This window comes from Pygocentrus nattereri, chromosome 14, assembly GCF_015220715.1.
Source record: "Pygocentrus nattereri isolate fPygNat1 chromosome 14, fPygNat1.pri, whole genome shotgun sequence".
NCBI lineage: Eukaryota > Metazoa > Chordata > Actinopteri > Characiformes > Serrasalmidae > Pygocentrus > Pygocentrus nattereri.
This window is the reverse complement of record NC_051224.1, coordinates 19026521-19049589: the sequence shown is the minus strand read 5'-3', so window position 1 is coordinate 19049589 and position 23069 is coordinate 19026521.

The window sequence follows — 23069 nt, the reverse complement described above, 5'->3', positions numbered from 1 at the left end:
ACAGCGCAAGTGGAAACTTATGCTTACTTCAAGAATTTCACTTTACAGTTTGGGGGGCATCAAGAGAAACTTTGTAGTCTATAGAAATCACCATAGAAGTTGACAACCAACCAGGTACCGCTTTCACTGTAGCTTCTAAAGTTTGATTACTGTCCTTGCACTTAACTGTTTAGATATTATTAAAAACTGACAGCATACCACGGTCTCACCTTTTGCAACACAGTCACTTTTATTTATTATAGGTGGGAAAATGACAATAGGGTGTGAGAATTTAGCACCTTTGGGTTCCTCCTTTATTACAAGGCTGGTAATCATTCCCAAAAAGAACAAACCACCAAAAAAAAAAAAAAAAAGACAGACAGAAGTACAAATTCTAACTGTTGAACAGATAGATATACATACCTACATTCTGCATTGTCTGCTCTCTATCTGAGGCGATACGTCTGCACGTCCGCCATGTTAGAGCAGGTTCGCTTATGAAAAAATTCACTTCTATTGAGAGACGATGAGTCTCAGACATAGATTAATCTAGGCTACATGGTCGGCTCGCGGTAGCTTTTATTTCCTTAATAACTGCTTGTGCTTATTAGCCATCTGGACCAGCAGAAAACTATTCAGTTTGCACCTGACGTTAAAAAGTTTAGCTTGAGAGACACAATCACACACACACATCAGCAAATCCATCAATGTGTCAATCACTTCTAATCTTAATACACACAGAAATAAAATAAACCTCTCAAAACACAGTAAGAAGGATGAAGCTGAAGTCGGCTCCCTGTACGCCAGCTTTACGTTTGAGTTTTCTGTTCCACCTTAAATTGTGCAGCAGTCAATTTCTGGTACCTGAAGCTGCACCGGTTAACATAGAACGGGAAGATTTGAACAAAAAGCTAGCTGATCTGCCATTTAAGGTGGAATGGGAAAATTCAAACAAGAAGCTTTTAAATAAGAAGCTAACCTCAGGTTCATGTAAGAAGGTACTAACATTGATCTATTATGAATATTTACATGGATTAAGGAATGCTATAACTACAAAGTGTTATAGTATAGTATTAAAGCTACAAAGTATTAACCATTATTGTAAACAAACAACTACTACATCAAGTTAAGATCCCCTGATTAGACTATTAAAATGAAATAAGCTTCATATAAAACCAGAGGAAAACCAATCACATCAACAGGTTCTCTGTGCATCACCAAAAACACGACCATATCTACACAAAACATGAGCGTGGATCACTCCATTATATAATCCTATACACACACACATTCACACACACACATTTTCTAAGCCGCTTCTCCCTCAGGGTCACGGTAATCCTATATATATGTATTTCTGTATATATATATATATATATATATATATATATATATATATATATAGTTTCTGAGAGCAATAATCTTGAAATAGTATAATTGTGGACAGTATCTTTCTTAAACTGCTGCTCTTTAATGGTGCTGAATGTGGTCCAGCAGTAATGTTGACTGCCCCAGAGTGGCGTCGCCGTTGACGTGCCTGGCTGGGCCCAATGCGGCATCTAGGTATGTATATCTATGGTTGAACCTCACACTTCCTGCTTTGGTGGCAGCGCAGTAGCTCGAGCCCCCTCATTACCAGCATTATTGCATTATCATCTTTCCAGTAAGACGGAATAATCATCAGCTAAAAAATTTGGATTCAACAGTCTGGAATCTCACCGGGCTACAGGCTCAGACCAAAATGAGGCTATCAGAGGAGAGAAAGCCAAAAAATGCTGTCCTGTGAATTTCTCCAGGAATTTTCGACTGTTGGAAAGATGGTGATGGATACACATGAGAGAAAAGCCATTGCTGCCAAAAAAAAAAAGGTTTTGAAATTTGAAACTGGACAGCATCCAAGTTTCTTCTGCTTGGCCAAGTGAATCGAGCCAATCATTTCAATATGCCTTGACTTCTTTTCACATCTACAGCTCCAGCACGCCGCCTCAGTACTGACAAAAGTTATAAGTTTTTATTTGATTCAAATGTGAGCCTCATTTCCACACGAGTAAAATCTATTACAAACACAGTTACTGCCAATAGTAAGCAAACTGAAAGATTGGTTCATTACTTTTGTGGCAGTGTTTCCAAGCTAAGCTGCTGCTTTGTGTTTAGTGATTACTCAGAGACTTGTGGTCTACATAAGTGTTAGCCAGGATGGAGCTTCAGGCCATGGCTGTGTCTTCAGGTAAAAAAAAAGAAATCTGTATAAACTATGCTGTTAAACAAAGAGTCAAATGGTGTCTGAAGTTTCCTTAGTTTTGCACCAGGGCTACGTTGCTAATGTAGCTAACAAGTATGGTATCACATATTTGTTTCTGATCGTGATTTTTGACACTGTACATTCTTAAAAAGTTGGTTATTTAGGGTTTTTGGTAAAGACAATGGTTCTACATAGAACCATGAACAATAAAATAATAATTTCATGCTTAAATGGATCTTCTTATGGTAGCTCTTCAGAATGATGGAGAATGTGCTGTATATGGCTCTAAATAGCACCAAAAAAAGTTCTTCTATTGCTACAAGCTTGACTTTGTAACAGCTTTTTGGTGCTATATATTTTTAAAAGAATTTTCATATTCAACCATCAGTCTGAAGAACCACTTCACCATGCAAAGAACCATTTAAGCATGAAATGGTTATTTGAGTGTTCATGGATCTATATAGAACCCATTGGGTCTCATTCACCAACCAAGAAGAAATTGTCTTTACTAAAGAACCCTTAAAGAACTGTTTTTTAAAGAGTGAACACACTTAAAAGTTATGGTCCTTTAAGGGTTCTTTATTAAAGAATATATAGATTCTTTATATCTATATATTCTATATATCTTCAATTATGATAAGCTTGCCATTGTAACAATAGAAGAACCCGTTTTGGTGCTATATATAACCCTTTTAACCAACATATTCAACACATTCTCCATCACTGGGCCTCATTCACCAACCAAGAAGAAATCCTTTATTTTATAGTTCTATATAGAACTGTTTTCTATGGTCCCCATTTTTAAGAGCAAGGGTGATGCGCAGAGCTGCAGTAACTACAGAGGTATAAAGTTGATGAGCCACACCATGAAGGTATGGGAAAGAGTTGTTGAAGCAAGGCTAAGGCGAGAGGTTCAGATCAGTGAGCAGCAGTTTGGTTTCATGGCCAGAAAGAGTACCACAGATGCAATTTTTGCATTGAGAGTGTTGGTAGAGAAGTACAGAGAAGGTCAGAAGGAGCTACATTGTGTCTTTGTGGATCTAGAGAAGGCATATGATAGGGTGCCAAGACAGGAACTGTGGTACTGTATGAGGAAGTCAGGTGTAGCTGAAAAGTATGTTAGGGTGGTGCAGGACATGTATGAGGATAGTGAGACAGTGGTGAGGTGTGCAGTTGGAGTGACAAATGGTTTCAAGGTGAAGGTAGGGTTACATCAGGGATCACCTTTGAGCCCCTTCTTGTTTACAATGGTGATGGAAAGGTTGACAGATGAGGTCAGGCAGGAGGCTCCATGGACCATGATGTTTGCAGATGACATTGTAATCTGTGGTGAGAGTAGAGGGCAGGTGGAAGAGAATCTGGAGAGGTAGAGGTTTGCACTGGACAGGAGAGGAATGAAGGTCAGTAGAGACAAGACGGAATACATATGTGTGAATGAGAGGGAGGCAGGTGGAAAGGTGAAGATGCAAGGAGTAGAGGTCTTAAAGGTGGATGACTTCAAATATCTTGGGTCAACCATCCAGAGCAATGGATAGTGTAGAAAAGAGGTGAAGAAGAGGGTGCAGGCAGGATGGAGTGGGTGGAGACAGGTGTCAGGGCTGATGTGTGACAGAAGGATAGCAGCAAGAGTGAAAGGGAAGGTTTACAAGACAGTAGTGCGTCCTGCTATGTTGTATGGTTTGGAGACTGTGGCTCTGTCTAAAAGACAGGAGGCTGAGCTGGAGGTGGCGAAGATGAAGATGCTGAGATTTTTGTTAGGAGTGACAAGGATGGACAAGATTAGAAATGAGCAGATCAGAGGGACAGTGAAGGTGGAGCAGTTTGGAGATAAAGCCAGAGAGGCCAGGTTGAGATGGTTTGGACATGTGTTGAGGAGGAATAGTGGATATATTGGTCAAAAAATGTTGGAGATGGAGCTGCCGGGCAGAAGGAGAAGAGGTAGACCTCAGAGAAGGTTTATGGATGTAGTGAAGGTGGACATGGAGATGGTTGGTGTAAAAGTGGAGGAGGCAGTGGATCCGCTGTGGCGACCCCTAAAGGGAGCAGCCGAAAGAAGAAGAAAATATAGAACTATTTTCTTTACTAAAGAACCCTTGAAGAATCATCTTTTTTAAGAGTGTACAGTTTAGAGTTTCTTTAATAAAGAAAATGGTGCTATATAGAACTATGACCACTCAAAGAGTATATATAGAACCCTTTGCATGTGGGATCTTTGTGTTGTGAAACCTTATATAGTACTCTATATAAAAACCTATATAGAGTATTATATAGAACCCCTTGCATGTGGGTTCTTTGAGTTGTGAAAGGTTCTCTGAGAGTTCATCGCATTGTGAAAGGGCACTTCATGCTGATAAAGAATGATAAAGAAACTATATTTAGAACCTTTTTGAAATGGGTTCTAGCACAAAACGGATTCTTCTGTTCAAATCAAACCAATAGAAAAACCCTTTTCGGTGCTATATAGAACACTTTTCAAAAACATATTCAACACATTCTCCATCAATCTGAAGAACCCTTTTTTGATGCAAAGAACTATTTATTTTATAGTTCTATATAGAAACATTTTCTTTACTAAAGAACCCTTGAAGAACCATCATTTTAAGCACGTATGACATACATTTAGCCAGTACCAAAATAGGCTCTACTATTGTCACAAGCTTCACATCATCACAATAGCAGAAGACTTTTTGTTGCTATATGGAACCTTTTCATCATGCAAAGGGTTCTTTGAATGTTCAAGGTTCGATATAGAACCATTTTCTTTATTAAAGAACCCTTGAAGAACCTTAATTGTTAAGTGTGTGTGACATACATTCATCTATAGAAGTGTACAAAAGTATTTAGCATTCTTTAGCTACACTAGCCTTGTAACTCCAGTGCAAGGCGGATGGACATCTATGCTGAGGGCAAAATTGTACGAATGTGTGTTTTCACTGTAACGTCAGGTCAAGCTCTGATGGTATCTGTTGTTCAATTAGATTTACATAAGCTAATTTATCATTCATTAAAGGCCAGCAGATGTCTAATACACCGCAGATTTATAACCGGTGTAGGTTTCTTGCTTTTGACTGACTGAGATGGTCAATCCTGTTTGACCGCTTTCTCTTCTATCTGCTCAAAGGCAGGAGAAACTTGAAGCTCTTGCATAGAAACAGCATCCGAATGTCTGTTTTCATTTGGAGCCTCCAGGTGAAACAAGCCAACATTTCTGTTCCACAGATGCACAGAAAGGCAGTATCCTTTCTTCTCCATTTCTCCATCGTCCCCTTTCCTCCTCTTTCTGCAGTTCCTGAACTTGTTTTTCTTGGAGAAAGAAAAAAGCACACTTGTTACAGTAAAGCTGAATTTTCCACAATACTCTCCAAATCTCCCCCCCACTGCCCTCCCAACACACACACCCATTATCAAATTACTAAGCTCTCATCCAAGGTCTTTTACTGCACACACACACACAGAGGGGTTGTTTTTATACCTCATCAGGACATACGCTCAGACATATATCCCATGTATATATAATACTGCTGCTGGAATTAAACCTTGTGTCTCCATTTTTCAGTTTTTGACATAATTTGAAAATGCCTGTTGCCCTTTACATTGTGAGCAAAGTTCATGATGAATGGACCAAAAGAAACAGCCAAAAATGACTTGGGGGAAAAAGTCTGGTTCCATTGACAGGATTTGTCCTTTTCCTGTAAAGTTTGGAGATGCAAAGGTTTGTTTGACAACAGCGATATATATATATATATATATATATATATATATATATATATATATATACACACACACACACACACACACACACACACACACACACACACCTCTCCATGGATCACCACCTTATTGTGGTAGAGGGGTTTGTGTGCTTGAATGATCCTAGGAGCTATGTTGTCTGGTGCAAAAGCTCCTGGTAGGGTCTCCCAGGGCAAACTGGTCCTAGGTGACAAGTCAGACAAAGTGCGATCCATAATTACCCTTATGAAAATAAAATTAAAACAGGACTTGTGTACCCTGCCCGGATCAGGGTTACTGGGGCCCCACCCTGGAGCCAGGCCTGGGGGAGGGGCTCGCCAGCAAGCGTCTGGCGGCTGGACATTTACTCATCGACCCACCACCAATGGGAGGGGCAGTAATAGGGGTTCAGTGCTTTGTGGATCGGGCAGTGTCCGAAGGCGTGGGCCTTGGCGTTCTGATCCTTGGTTGCTGAAACTGGCTTTTGGAACTTAGAACGTTACCTCACTGGTGGGGATGGAGCCAGAGTTGGTGCGCGAGGTTGAGAGATAGTGGCTAGATACAGTCGGGCTCACCTCAACACACAGCTTGGGCTCCTTATCTCCTTGAGAGGGGCTGGACTTTATTCTTTTCTGGAGTTGCCCATGGTGAGGGGCAGCGGGCAGGTGTGGGATTTCTCATAGCCCCTCATAGTGCTCCTCCTGGAGACTCTATTGTCCTACTGGGAGACTTCAACGCTCACGTGGGCAATGACAGTGAGACCTGGAGGGGTGTGATTGGGAGGATTGGCCTCTCTGATCTGAACCCGAGTGGTGTTCAGTTTTTGGACTCCTGTGCAAACCACAGTTTGTCCATCACGAACACCATGTTTGAACACAAGGATGTCCATAAGCGCACATGGCACCAGGACACCCTAGGCCGCAGTTCAATGATTGACTTTGTAGTCGTGTCATCGGACTTGTGTTTTGGACACTTGGGTAAAGAGAGGAGCTGAGCTGTCAACTGATCAGCACCTGGTGGTGAGTTGGATCAGGTGGTGGGGGAAGATGCCAGTCAGACCAGGCAAACCCAAGCGTATAATGAGGGTTTGCTGGGAACGTCTGGCAGAAGAACCTATCAGATTGATCTTCAACTCACACCTCCGTCAGAACAGAGATATCGGGGGAGGTGAGGGACTTTGACTCAGAATGGGCCATGTTCCGCTCCTCCATTGTTGAAGCGGCTGACTGTAGCTGTGGCTGCAAGGTAGTTGGTGCCTGTCGGGGCGGTAATCCTTGAACCCGGTGGCGGACACCCCAGGTGAGAAACGCCGTCAAGCTGAAGAAGGAGTCCTACCGGGCATGGTTGGCCTGTGAGACACCAGAGGCAGGTGGCTGGTATCGACAGGCCAAGCGATCTGCGGCTTCAGTTGTCGCCAAGGCAAAAACCCAGGTGTGGGAGGAGTTTGGTGAAGCCTAGGACTTAAAATGATTTTAAGTTGGCTCCAAAAAGATTCTGGCAAACCGTCAGGCAACTCAGAAGGGGAAAGCAGTGTGCCACTAGCACTGTATATAGTGGAGATGGTGTGCTGTTGACTTCGACTGAAGACATCATTGGGCGGTGGAAGGAATACTTTGAGGACCTTCTCAATCCCACCGACATGTTCTCCAGTGAGGAGGCAGAGTCTGGGGACATGGGAATAGGCTTGTCCATCACTGAGGCTGAAGTCGCTAAGGTAGTTAAAAAGCTCCTTGGTGGCAAGGCTCCAGGAGTGGATGAGATCCGTCCGGAGTTCCTCAAGGCTCTGGATGTTGTGGGGCTGTCTTGGCTGACACACCTTTTCAACATTGCATGGACATCGGGGGCGGTGCCACTGGATTGGCAGATTGGGGGTTTTGGTGCCTCTTTTTAAAAAGGGGGACCGGAGGGTATGTTTCAACTATAGGGGAATCACACTCCTCAGCCTCCCTGGTAAGGTCTATGCAGGGGTACTGGAGAAGAGAGTCTGGCTTATAGTCGAACCTCAGATTCAGGAGGAACAGTGCGGGTTCCGCCCTGGTCGTGGAACACTGGACCAACTCTTCACCCTCTCCAGGATTCTGGAGGGTTCATGGGAGTTTGCCCAACCAGTCCACATGTGTTTTGTGGATTTGGAGAAGGCATGTGTTCCTGTGTTCCCCGGGGTATTCTGTGGGAGGTGCTTCGGGAGTACAGGGTACATGGCCCTTTGTTATGAGCCATTCAGGCCCTGTACAAACAAAGCAGGAGTTTGGTTCGCATGGCCGGCAGTAAGTCAGACCCGTTCCTAGTGAGAGTAGGACTCTGTCAGGGCTGCCCTTTGTCACCGATTCTATTCACAATTTTTATGGATAGAATTTCTAGGCGCAGTCATGGGATGGAGGGTGTCCGGTTTGGTGACCTCAAGGTCACATCGCTGCTGTTTGCAGATGATGTGGTCCTATTGGGGACATCAGGCCGCGAACTTCAGCTTTCGCTGGATCAGTATGCAGCTGAGTGTGAAGTGGCCGGGATGAGAATCAGTACCTCCAAATCCTAGGCCATGGTTCAAGGGTGGAGAGCCCTCTCTGGGTCGGGGATAGGTTCTTGCCTCAAGTGGAGGAGTTCAAGTATCTCGGGGTCTTGTTCACGAGTGATGGTACAAGGGAGCGGGAGATTGACAGGTGGATTGGTGCTGGGTCAGCAGTGATGTGGGCTCTTTACTGGTCTGTTGTGGTACAGAAAGAGCTGAGCCATAAGGCAAGGCTCTTGATTTACCGGTCGATCTATGTTCCCACCCTCATCTATGCTCATGAGCTTTGGGTAATGACCGAAAGAATAAGATCGCGAATACAAGCGGCCGAAATGAGTTTCCTCCACAGGGTGTCTGGACTCTCCCTTAGAGATAGGGTGAGAAGTTCGGTCATCCGGGAGGGACTCGGAGTAGAGCCGCTGCTTCTCCACGTTGAGAGGAGCCAGCTGAGGTGGTTCGGGCATCTGGTTAGGATGCCTCCTGGACGCCTCCCTCGGGAGGTGTCACAGACAAGTCCACCGGGGAGGAGACCCCAGGGAAGACCCAGGACAAGCTGGCATGACTATATTGCCCAGCTGGCCTGGGAGCGCCTCGGAATCCCCCCCCTGGGAGCTAGTGGAAGTGGCTGGGGAAAGGGAGGTCTGGGCCTCATTGCTTAGGATGCTGCCCTTGCGACTCGAACCCTGGAGAAGCGGAAGATGAAAAATGGATGGATGGATGGATGGACGGACACACACACACACACACACACACACACACACACACACACATATATATATATATATATATATATATATATATATATATATATATATATATATATATATATACTATATTGCCAAAAGTATTCACTTGTCTACCTTCACACGCATATGAACTTGAGTGACATCCCATTCTTCATCCGTATGGTCTAATATGATGTCAGCCTATCCTTTGCAGCTATAATAGCTTCAACTCTTCTGAGAAGGCTTTCCACAAGGTTTAGGAGTGTGTTTACTGGAATTTTTGACCATTCTTCCAGAAGCACATTTGTGAGGTCAGACACTGATGTTGGACGAGAAGGCCTGGCTCACAGTCATGGGATGGGATGGGCTGCTGCTCTAATTCATCCCAAAGATGTTCTATTGGGTTGAGGTCAGGATTCTGTGCAGGCCAGTCAAGTTCTTCCACACCAAACTCGCTCATCCATGTCTTTATGGACCTTGCTTTGTGCACTGGTGCACAGTCATGTTGGAAACCCAGACTCGTCCATCGGGTATCCAGACGGAGAAGCGTGATTCGTCACTCCAGAGAACACGTCACCACTGCTCTAGAGTCCAGTGGCACCACTATACACCACTGCATTCGATGCTTTGCATTGTGCTTGGTGGTGTAAAGCTTGGATGCAGCTGCTCAGCCATGGAAACCCATTCCATGAAGCTCTCTACGCTGTTCTTGAGCTAATCTGAAGGCCACATGAAGTTTGGAGGTCTGTAGTGACTGACTCTGCAGAATGTTGGTGACCTCTGTGCACTATGCGCCTCAGCCTCCGCTGACCCCGCTCTGCCATTTTACGTGGTCTACCACTTCGTGGCTGAATTGCTGTCACTCCCAATCGCTTCTACTTTGTTATAATACCAGTGATTGTTGACTGTGGAATATTTAGTAGGGAAGAAATTTCAGGACTGGACTTGTTGCACAGGTGGCATCCCATCATGGTACCATGCTGGAATTCACTAAGCGCCTGAGAGTGACCCATTCTTTCACAAATGCTTGTAGAAGCAGTCTGCAGGCCTAGGTGCTTGGTTTTATACACCTGTGACCATGGAAGTGTTTGGAACGCTTGAATTCAATGATTTGGATGGGTGAGTGAATGCCTATATAATATATAAATATAGTGTGTATATATAGACATTTTGATGCATTATAGCTTGTCCAGACCTTGACATTACTGGATGTGTTTCGGATAATTTGGATCATAAGAAACAGAAAACACTAAACCAATTTCTAAGACTGAACTTTGGAGGTGTGAAAAATATCCCTACAGATTTCTGTGAGAAACTGAAAGCAAGTCTCCTGAAAAGAGCAGGATATGTTTTCTGTTTTTTTCCTGAAGCTCAAAAAACTTGTTCTTAATAGTTGCTTTGACTGGAAATTAGATTTGCACAGTGCTGTATCTGTAACAATAACATGTCTCATAGTGCTGCTGTTAGAACCAAACGTACCTCCATGTTTATGAATTTTCTGTTTTGGACATAATTGTCTTTTACGTTGTGTGTAAGTTTCATGATGAATGGACCAAAAGAAACAGCCCAAAATTACTTGGAAAAGTCTGGTTCCATTGACTTACATTGAAAGTAAAGTATGTTTTTTCCTTCTCCTGTAAAGTTACCATTTTGGAGATACGAGGTTTTCCTCTGACAGCAGTGATATGTATTATTTATAAAAACAATTTCTATTAATAAGAGTTTTCTAATCCTAATCTTAACCCCAGTAACCAAAAGGAATGAAACATGGAGCTTTTGTAAAACATTCAGGAGCATTTTTGTCCTGAAAATGTAGGAAAACAAACTCACACGTGTTCTCTCGTGTTTTTGCCTTTCTTCTTTCTTTCTCCATCTTTTTTTAATCAGCTATCCCTCCCCTCCTTTTTTGGAACAGAAGACAAACAGGCTCCACTGTTAGACTGCACCGTGTTCAGGAAGTGAACCCTCCAGGCTCGTCAAACCCTGTACAGGTTCACACACACACACACACACACACACACACACACACACACACACACACACACACACACACACACACACACACACACACACACACACAGGCGCGGAGGAGACCAGCAGTCCCGGCACTCGGCCACTGACTCATTCACTGCATTCCCTGCTTTCATCTGAGCAGAGAGAGAGGGGGAGAGAGAGAGAGAGAGAGAGAGAGAGAGAGAGAGAGAGAGAGAGAGAGAGAGAGAGAAAATGAGATAATGAAGGAGTGGAAAGAGGGGGAGCTGAGCGAGCAATAGAAAAAAAAGAAAATGAAGGCTTATCGAGAGTGAGGCGTGCCAAACCCTAAAACAGCACAACTCAAGTTCTCTGAACTTTCCTAGCTCTAAACGCTGCCCTCCATTCATCCAGTCTTCATGCCCGGGTCCAGAAAGTTCCACACAATAGTAGTGACTACAGTGCTGCACTGACTGATGGCTGATAAATGAATGTTCCTGTAGTTGGTGTTTTGGTATTTTATCTTATTTAATCTTACTAGAAAACGTGGTTTTAAAATGTTGTAAACAGATAAAATCATAATATTTTAATTAAAATGTTAGTCAACATGTACTTAATTGCAGAAATATGTTTTTCAGTTGTGACTGTTCTTAATGTTCCACACTGACCTTTAGACTTTGGGACACATTTACTTCAAAACAGTGGGATCTACTCACCATGTGGCCATGAGGGACAGGGATGCAGCCTCACTTCCTGCTCTAAAATGCAGGGTGGCTAGAATCAGGCCCCGTCTACAGTCTTAAACTCAGTGTTTCGGTAGTAACACGATAATATGGGAGAGCTTTATTGATTTAAGAAAAAAAAAAATGAAATTCAGAATCAATTAAACTATTTTAGCATCACTTTAAAAGAAATCAAAAACATATTTTTATGAACAAAATTGATAGAACATAAAAAATGTACATATTTTCACAAGTGTAAATTTAGAGGTTATGGTTTGGGACAGATAACTGACAATAAAAATAAAAAATACCCAGTAAATGATGATTTTGTGTATGTCTTTAGCTTATTAGTGTCTCAACTGATGCATTGAGATTACATAGATCATAACATAATCCTTATATCTAAAGGTTCTTTTTTTTTTACATATTTCATATTTTTTACTGTGGGACCACAGTTTGAACTAATTTGATTGCATTATTCTGGTATGAATGGCAGTTTCTTTGTCTAAATAGTGATTTGACAGTTTTCTGAATTATTGTTAAAACACCTGAACGCTTTGAACCAGAACTGGTTTATGAGGAGCGTGGCCACTTCCTATTCTCCCCTTATACCAAAAACAGGAGTGCTAAACAGTACAGGGCGCTCTGAGTGAGTCCTCAATGAGTGGTAGTAAATGGCTAAAAACAAGAAGTTAAAATAGTTTCTAATTACTCGTCCAGAAAGTTTATTTAATTGTAGAAAGTAGAAGTATTTCACTAAAAAAATCAAACCTTATCTATATATTTCCTTTTTTTCTACAGCAAACGGGTTTGGGGCAGCAGGAGGCGGGCTTTACTGCTAGAGAGTGATGATTGATTGCCGAGCGGAGCAGCTCATTTTTGGCTTTTTCGTTTTGGCTGTTTCCGCTCACTGACGTCATGAACACACACGAGGTGCCGTTTTAAACTCCTGTAACTCGAGTTTTTTAGAAATATAACCGTGGTGTTAAAATGTTTTATGATATTCACTGTTCAGGAAATTATTGCATTCTTTTACATTAAAATGTTGAAGCATTTATAAACTATGATTTTGCTCAAATGCTCCATATCAACCCATTCATTTTGGACTCACTCTGGAGCGCCCTCTAGTGTTTAAGAAAAACAGAAGACGTTGCAGATTGGAAATTCTCCTCTCTACGTGTTCTCTGTTTGGGGTGGATGACGAGTGGGGGGTTTGAGATTGTGTGTGATCACTCAGTGTCTGTTAGCTGATGCAACATAATTAGCAGTTACAGTAAATGTTTACTGAATGTGAAATTTTGCCCCTGTTCATTTTAAATGAGGTACGATACAAAAGGGATTGTGGCATAGCGAGCAGCGTCAACGTAGCTCACAGTACAGCGTGAAAAGTTGAGCTTACTTTAACTTGCTGCCGCTCAGTGCTGACCAATCAGGCGAAAGCAGCTTTCCATTGTCCAAGCACAACGAGTGAAGACCTACCCTGCTGAAAAACACAGATTAAAACAGCATGAATTAAATACTGGTTTATGCTGGTTTAGTGCTGGTTGACCAGCATATCTGCATCCAAAACACAACATATTGTTGCTGTCCATAAAAACCAAGTATCTCTGAAACAGTAACTTTATAGGAGAAGGCAAAAATGGCCTTAACTTCTAATATAAGTTATTGTAAAGATGATTTTAGAGTGTTTGTACTGGTTCATTCATCATGAAATGTTAGACAACATAAAGGAAATACAGTAGAAAAGGAAGTTTGACAATAACAATGAATGACAGGGAATGGCCACTAAATGGCATTACGGATTAACTAAAAAATGTCCACCTGCTGTTAAAAGTTTTTGCACCCCACCAGCTGCCTGTTCCTCAGGCCTCCCTCTCATTTCTCTGTTCTTTAACAGGGGGTCCAGCAGAAGCTTCCCAGGCCTCCAGCCCATGGTCTCAGAGTCATCTCCCCTCCTATATTCATACAGTCATGCAACCATTTGTTTAAGATGTGGCCCAAATGATCATCATGAAAATGAAATGTGGTTAACTGATGCTTAGTGGCATGTTTGGCTGAAACATTTTTGAAAATCTTGAAAATGAGTAAAAGAGTCAGTCAGTATTGAGAGCGTTTCTTTCTGAAGGTCTAAACCAGGGGTCTAAACCCAAATGTTAAAACGAGCCATTTTTTCCTTTCAACAAAGATCCAACCACCTTGAGAGCCACAATGTTTTTATGTCCATTTTACCATCTTGGCTGTAAATTTGTCTCAGTCTATGCTGATAAAGTCTCAGTGATGCTGAAAAAAATTTGCTCTGCTTTAAAAGCTGTGGGTCAGCTATAGCTGCATTCCTTGCATCTCCGACAGGAAACTTTTCCACAAAAGTAGCTGGTCACCCAGCAAGGAATCGAACTCAGACCCCTCTGGCTGTGAGGCGACGTGCTACCCTAGAATGATCATCGGAGCTTTATTTTACTGAAATGAGGATTTTTTTTTTTTAACAAGAAATCAAATTCTGCTGTTGAGCCACAACAGGAGAGTAAACGAGCCTCAAGTGAATCCAGAGCCAATGGCCATTCACATAAAACAATTTAAATATTTATCTCAAGTGAAATGCTTAAGAGACAAATGTACCTAAGCTAAGTGTCTACTTAAGCACACTGCATTAAACCTCTTGATTGCTCTTGACTGGGTTTTCTAAATCTTAGGACAAAGATGATTCTTGTATAGTAGAGTGATCATCACATTGAACACTCTCTCCCCCAGTTATTACTAAAATTTGGGAAACTAGAAACTATACTTAAGTGTTTCACAGCAATGTAACTTCTGCAACATAAAGTCTAAAACTTTGCTCTTAAAAATGTTCCGACAGTTTTTCTCAATTCTAATGTTTGTGTGTATTTTATGTAGCAAAATCAGAAAAACTGGCTGTTTTTGATTGAAATGACTCTGTTCTGATTGGATACGCTGTATTGCGCCTCATACAAAAAGGCTGAAACACTGCTTATAACTTCAGTGTGAGAGGGCAGAACTAAGCCGCTATCAGCTGAATAGGCACATAAATGTAGATGTGTATTTTGTTGAATACTGAAATTTCGCAGCTCAGTTTTCATTTATGCATTGTATGAACTGGGAGTACCCCCCCCGCGACCCTGACGGAGAAGCGGCTTAGAAAATGGATGGATGGATGGATGGATGGATGAACTGGGAGTGAACAGTACATTTTGAAGCTAACAGTGCAGTGTTTACACACTACATCAGACTCTTTTATTAGATAAAAAGTGAGAAACATTCAGTTTTCCTTTATATGCACCTTTGAAAGTGTTTCATGCAGGCTGTCATGGACCAGCAGCGAAGATCTTGGGTGGATTTACTCTTCCACTTCATCCGTCTCCTGACATCAGCAGGCAGGAGTTGAATTACCGTCCTTCGTCTTTCAGGGGGATTCCAGGCTTCAGTGCCTTTGTGCAGATGAGTAAGTGTCTGTACTTGACTAGATGGTTGGAGAGATTATTGTTGAGAAGTGAAAGCGTGCACAGCTTGAAAAGATATTTCCATTAGAGCCACAGACGTCACTGGGCTTTCTAGAGTCCAGCACTGCTATTTCAAGTATGCACGTCCCTCATCGTCTGTGCCTGTCAGAGTGTGTGTGTGTGTGTGTGTGGGTGTGTGTGTGTGTGTGTGTGTGTGTGTGTGTGTGTGTGTGTGTGTGTGTGTGTGTGTGTGTGTGTGTGTGTGTGCGCGTGCATGTGCGTCTTGCGTGAGTAATGCATTTCATGGCAGTTGCTGCGGAGTCTAAAAGCAAACAGATGTGTGTGAGTCTGGCTTATCAAAGTTTCTGCAAAGCTCTTACAAAACTGACAAAGGGCAAAAACAAAGAGAACAAAGAGAAGAGCTCTTATGGACTGCAATTCATTATATGTGCATACTTACTTTTTCTTTTAGGACACAATTCCTACTTTTTTAAGTATTTTAAAGCTTAAGAGTCCAGAGTTGGTACACTATTCAATAGAGAATGTATTTATCAAAGAATATATTTGTATTTTATATTATATAGAGAATATATTTGATCAAATTACACATTTTGTTGATTTTCTAAGTATAAAGTAGTAAGAACACACTTAAATATGGCATTGGTGAGTTTGACCAAAGTCCTTATTGGAAAAACTCTTCACTTGGCAGCCAACTTTTTAATGCCACCGGACAGTTATTTCCAGCAATTAAAGACCAGGCTCCTATCTCTTTGATTGAGAAGAAACCAAAATACTCCAAACTAAAGATCAAATCACTGTTAATAAAACATTTTTGAAACCACTGATGAAATCTGACAAAATACCTCATAGACAGTTTGTAGCGTTTAGTTCAGTAACGCCCAAAAAACATGTTTTTTTTCAGGTTGTTCTGGCTACTGCACTTGCACAGATCTCCACAACAAGGTAGGCTTAAAGTAAATATATCCCTGTCATCAAGACTTACCGTGCTAGGAGATGAATCTGTGTTGCAAGCACATATGGGGGTAAACTTTAGAGTTATTAAGACAGCACTCCTTGCTGCCAAAAAATGTGTTACCATTAAGTGGAGCTCTTCTGAACCCCTTAGCCTTTCTACATGGATAGAAGAAGCCTCTTCCTACATCCCTCCGAAAAAGTACTATTTAATTTAAAGAAAAAACTTGCTGATGTTATATGCAGCAAGCTGATTGGCTCTTTTTCTGAAAGGCAGGGTTGCAAACAGATGCCATGTTAAACGTTATGATCTTTCTTATTCATATTCCAACCAGTAAACGGCCTCCTCCTTCTAGCATACTGAAAAAAATCTAACTTAACACGTTTTCTTTATTTTTCCTATATGCTAAATTCAGCACACTTGTGCAGCAGGTAAGGTTCACTCACACAGCTAAAGAATTGTAAATGGTGTCCAATGAGCTGGCAGTGCCGTACCTCTATATGTTCTGCTTACTCTTAAATTTCTTAACGTTTAATCAAACACTCTTTCTTATGTAATGTACTGTTCTTGTGTAATTAAAGCAACTCTGACTTATTAAAGCGACTGTTGGTCTAGAGTTTGAAGACTCTAATACAGGGGTGCACAATTCTGGTCCTGGAGGGCTGGTGTTTAGCAAAGTTTGGAGATTCCTCTACACAAACATACCCACTAAACCTGGCCATTATCAGATAAGTGTAATCAGGTGTGTTTGAGTAAGTAAATCACCAAACTGTGCTGGTCGTCGGCCCTTGAGAATCAGAGGTGTGCACCCTCCCTGCTCTAACAGCTTAATGCACAACTTGCTGTTCTTTTAGCATTGATGGTGATTGGCTGACCTGGTAAACCTGAACACAAAAAACATAAAACAAGCATTCATATTCATAACTACTTTATGCAACAGCATCCTGTGTGATAACTTTCAGAGGCATTAAACTCCGGTTCTTATCAGGGGTGTTCTCTGATAAGCATCTTTCTAGATCCCCAAACATCTGGGGATCTAGAAAACACATCTGGGGTGAGTAGGGAGATCCAAAAAATATTTTTTATATTTTAGTATTTCAAAGCAATATTTTCACAGCATTTTAAAATAACCATTTAGGACATTTATCATTATTAGTAACAGGGACAGCTGAGGCACAACTACATTCTCTACAGGCTCTATATTCTCTACATATCGGCTTCATATGCAGGGGATTTTGTCTGCAAAGCACTTAAACCTAACGGAATTAATGAATGGATTTATGAATGGATTCACGTCCACATCTAGGAGCAGGATAATCCAATGATAATCCAATTTCCGAACACATATCCATATGTTTTAAAACCCAAGTGTCAAAGCCAAGGTCTGCGGGCCGAGTCAGGCCTGTGACACAACCCTATTCTGCCCGCAAAATTATTTTTATTTAATTCTAATTTTATCAGTCCATTTCACCCTGAGCTGCACTACAGTCCCCAGCATGCAGTGCAACATCATGTGTATTCTAACCCCTTTTCTCCAACAACAGCCTCTGGGCCAGTGGCTACACAAAACGAAAAGATGCCTGGTGTCTAATTCAAGCAAATAGGCAGTTTTTACCTAAAAGTCCTGAGGACTTTTAAAGAGGTTTAACAGTAGCTACTGTAGCTTATTGTTTTATATAAAATAATTTATTTAAATTTTTTTATAGTTCAAATATTGAGCACCTACATGCAGTTTTATATTAGGCATATTTTGAAATAACATTGGCCCATTCGGGTCATGGCAAAATGTTAAATGTTAAAAAAAATAAAATAAAAATATAGCTGGCACACAATTTTGTTTACATTTTTTATATGGCCCTTTAATGGTTGAACTGAACTCAAAATAAGTTCTATATTGTTTCTAACACACACAACAACATCCACACACCCATGAAAACAAAATTTTTGCCATTGCTTCCTTTATATTCATATTATAATCTTCATTCAGTTCTACTATTTATATGATTGCACAACAATGAATTCCACAACTTCGCTGCCAAAGACCAGCACATCAAATACAAGTCTTAAAATCCCATTTGTGTACGAAAAATGTTTTTAACCGTATTCAAATAACCTTACTTTCCAGTTCACTCAAAAACCTGCCCTCATCAGAAAGCGAAAGAATAATAACATTTCAGTGACTCAGCCAGCTACTGAGAGCAGGTTTGTCTGCGGCTTAATCAGAACATCTACGTAGTCGAGTTTTAGATACAGTTTCAGAAAATGGCCACTTTACCTTCTCTGATCTTTTGAAAGAAATTAAGCAGGTTTGTTTGACGGATGGGGCCATTCCTGAGCTCTTTTTACTACAAGTCCTACGCTTAATTACCAGCAATAAAAATGTATTCTTAATTCTAAAATTCTTAATGTTCCACTCAAATCTTGGGCTGTTTCCCAAAAGTTTTTTTTTAAAAGAAATAAATTCAACAATAAAAAATTGGAAACTAAACTCAGAAAAGCTCTAAAGGCGCTCCTGGTTCCTATCACCACCACTGTGAACATTTCGGACTCAGTAGGTTTCTCTAGAACAGAGCACTTCACACCAGAACACTCTGAATGACTGCTGAAATCTTGATGATGCAGAAATTTTGATCTTTGGTGGAATTCCCCTTCATCTACACTCTTAAAAAGACTGGATTTTTAAAGGTTCTTTTACATAGAGCACCATGAGTCCTACATAGAACCATTTCATGCTTTAATATTTCTTTGTATGGTGAAACGGTTCTTCGGGTTGATGGAAAATGTGTTGCATATGGTTCTGTGTAGCACCAAAAAGGGTTCTTCTAGTGTTTGACATCGTAATGATAGCAGAACGATTTTTAAAAATACACAAGACATTCTCAATCTGATGGACCATTTCACCATGCACAGAACCTTTTAGGCATGAAATGGTTCTAACTCATGGTGCTCTTTAACAAAAGAACCCTAGAACCCCTGAAGAGCCATCGTTTAAAAGGGGAAAAAAATCAACCTAATGCAAATAATTAGTGCAAATCATTTTAATCATTTGACAGCCCTAGAACACATATGCACTTTTTCCTCTGTCTCCCAGGTTCGGTAAAGAGTCGGATGCTGAGTAAATGAGGTTTAAGGTGAAGACAGAGGGCTGCCATTGTGCAAAGGACCCAGCATGAGACCAAGTGCCCTGGGGGACATGCATTAGACTGGAAATATGAGCTCACACACACACAAAGGTCTAAGGGCATGCAGGCCTATGAGCTGAACAATTGCCAGTGGAGACACAAGCCGGTAGGGTCACTGAAACATGCACCTGATAAGTGTTCTGTAAATAAGGGCTGCCTGGTGAAAATCTTCACATCACATTGATACAATATTCTTCTATGATCAGTAATTATGCTAATGTAATATATTTAATTCAAGTGACATGATGTACATATTTGAATCAAGAGAATGACCCACAGGCGCTTAATACTTTCTGTTTCAACCAAAATGATCATCTTGCATTTTCATTTGCATTGCTGCACCCTTTATCACTGAGAATTTTCCTGGAACTGGATTTGGAACATGGAACTTGGAGAAAGGAAAGTTAAGCGAAGCAAAAAGGCCTTTCTGTAAGCAACTCACGCTTGTTTTTATACCTTGTCAGGACATACAGCGTCACATATATGACCATATATACACTATTGATATGTACATATGCCTCTTTTGTGTTACATATATAAATGGACACATTAGCTGCTCATTACACTGTGAATTTAGGAATTTCAGGATGAATAAAACAGGCCCAAAATGACTTGTTACCTTAATTCAGTGAAGTAAGAATGCCCTAAAGTTGCTTCTATTTTGGAGATGGAAGGTTTCTTATGGCAGCGGCAACACGTATATACCTATACGTATTAAGATGACCCATATGCATAAAGTGTCTGTAAATATATACACAATAACACAATAAGTTGAATATCATTGTTGTTGGAAGAAAACCTTGTTTTTCCAGGTAATTCTGGGTCCTTTCTTTCGGTCAATTCATCATGAAGTTTACACACAATGTAAAGGACAACATACATTTTCAGGTTATGTCAAAACTGAAAAACGACAAAAATGGAGATACATACATAACAGAGATAATGTATGTTTTCTTCCAACAGCAGCGTATGTCATGCAATTATATGATTTATATGCAAATATCTATGTTATAACAATATGTCCCATATGTATATTATATACTGATACTATTATGACAAAACCTTCTATCTCCAAAACTTTAAAGTTTAGTTTGAATTGAAGTTACTGAAAAAAAATATTTCTATGTCTCAAATTTATAACATTTGAACACCATGTAAAACACATACATTCTTAAAAACAAAGTTGCGATAAAGGGTTCTATGTCATAGAAGGATCACTAACGAACATTTCAACAGCTGGTTCTTTGGAGAACTATTATGGCAAATAAGGTGTGCGATCAAGATGAACCTGTTTAAAGTTTAAAGAACTTCCACATAATCTCCAAAAACCCTAAAGACACTAAAACTGACAGACTTGCAATACGTTCTAAACATTTAAAAGGTTGCTCACTGTTTGCTGGACCTAACTTGATGGAAAAAAAATCAACATACATCATAAAATGAACCATAACTTTTTCACAGGTCACATTTTATGCTTTTTGCCCCACAGTGTTAAAGTTATCAAATAAACAGAGTGCAGAAGTGTGTTCACTATAAAGGATGTGGTCACTTATTTACACTTAGAAAATCAAGAGAACAAAGAACCATCTGACTGGGGTGGCCAAACTTTTGCATATTATATGTTTATGTAATAAAAATTAAAACTGTCCCCCCTCTCTCTCTCTCTCTCTGTCTCTCTCTCTCTCTCTCTCTCTCTCTCTCTCTCTATATATATATATATATATATATATATATATATATATATATATATATCTTGTCAGAACAATCTCCAAAATGGAAACTTTTCAGGAGGAAAAGGAAAAAACACACTTTACTTTTAACGTAAGTCAATGAAATCAGAATTTTTTTCCAAGTTATTTTGGGCCGTTTCTTTTGGTTAATTTGTCATGAAATTTTATTACAATGTAAAAGACAACAGGCATTTTCAAAGTAAAGTCAAATACTGAAAAACGTCAAAAATGGAGAAACAAGGTTTATTTATATATATATATATATATATATATATATATATATATATGTGTGTGTGTGTGTGTGTGTGTGTGTATATATATATATATATATATATATATATATACACATACATACACACACACACACACACACACACACACATATGCCCCATTTGGATGTACTTGTATCAATAGTGGTAATACACATATGTACATAAGTGTCTATGTGTACTAAGAAGTTTCTAAACCTGATCTTAACTTCAGTACCCAAAAATAGATGGATTTGTTCTTTAAGTTTTAAGAATTTTAAGAAATGAAACACGACTCTTAATAAAAATAAAAAATAAAAACTTTACAGATTCATTTACAAAGGCAGTGTTGATCCTGTAGGTTAACCGCTTGTCACTGGTTTCACTACAACCTCAGGGCGATTTGGTTCTAAAAATGTACACACACACACACACACACACACACCGGTCGCTCTCTCATCATGCGCTCCTCATTTCCTTCTCCCAGCAGCCCCTGATGTCCACATCATGTGAGAACCATTTGCTGTTAGTTTTCTGCTTTACACCCTGCACCAAAAAATGAACTGAAGATTAAAAAAGAGCACATTCATCAGCTTTTATCTGATTCTCTCTCTCACATACAGGCCCTGCACAAAGCACTGAGACACTCAGTGATTCAAAAACGGCAAAAAAGCGCCCTATATTGGGAATCACGCTAAAGGGCTTGCTTTTTATTCACTCAGTATGATGTCAGCACTCAATCCTTTCAGCTGTTTAAACCATCTCTGAGCCAAAAGTTAAATATGGGCTTCAAAACATGCTTTTAGCAATAGTCTGGAAAACTGTTAAATCGTTATTTGGGGAGGACCTGCTCTGCATCCCGACACGTTGATGAACATGAGGCTGAGTGAAGCTAAAAATACTCATCAGCACGGATCAGCACGGCGGTCCACAAAGGGCCCGTTTGGCTGCAGGTTTTCATTCCAAACAAGCAGAAGAACACCTGATTCTCATGAACACCTGATAATCAGTTAGTCTCAGTCTTTAAACAACCGATCAGCTATATGAGGTGTGCTTTTGCTTTGCTGGACTGAGAACCAGCTCTTTGTGTATAAGGCTGAAGCTCTATGATTAGCATTAGCATATTAGCAGTACGAATAGTAATGAACCCATGTGCAGGTTTGTCTTAGTTAAAGGCACCATATGATGAATAACTTTCAAATTTCCCTCACTTTTTTGAAATAAGAATTAGATGTAGTAAGTAAACACTGGCAATATAACAGCATTCTATCATTTTTTTGCAAAATGTCAAAAATTCACACGCTTTGTGTTCAAATTTCATGACGAACAGTCCAGCAGAAATGGTCCGAAATTATTTGAGAAAAAAAAACCCATTTTAAGTCAAGTTATATATTTTTTTCCTTCTCCTGTAAAGTTACCATTTTTGATATGTAATATCACAATATCATACAATATCATACACTCCCCAGTCCACACAGCCCAGATACACAAACTGAGCTGCAAAAAGTCAGGTCTGAATTCACTGTTTAGTCCCATCCAAAAGTTAAAGTTAAAATGAGGGTTTCTGTCCTGACTGCACTATATAAGGCAATAGAGAGCTCATT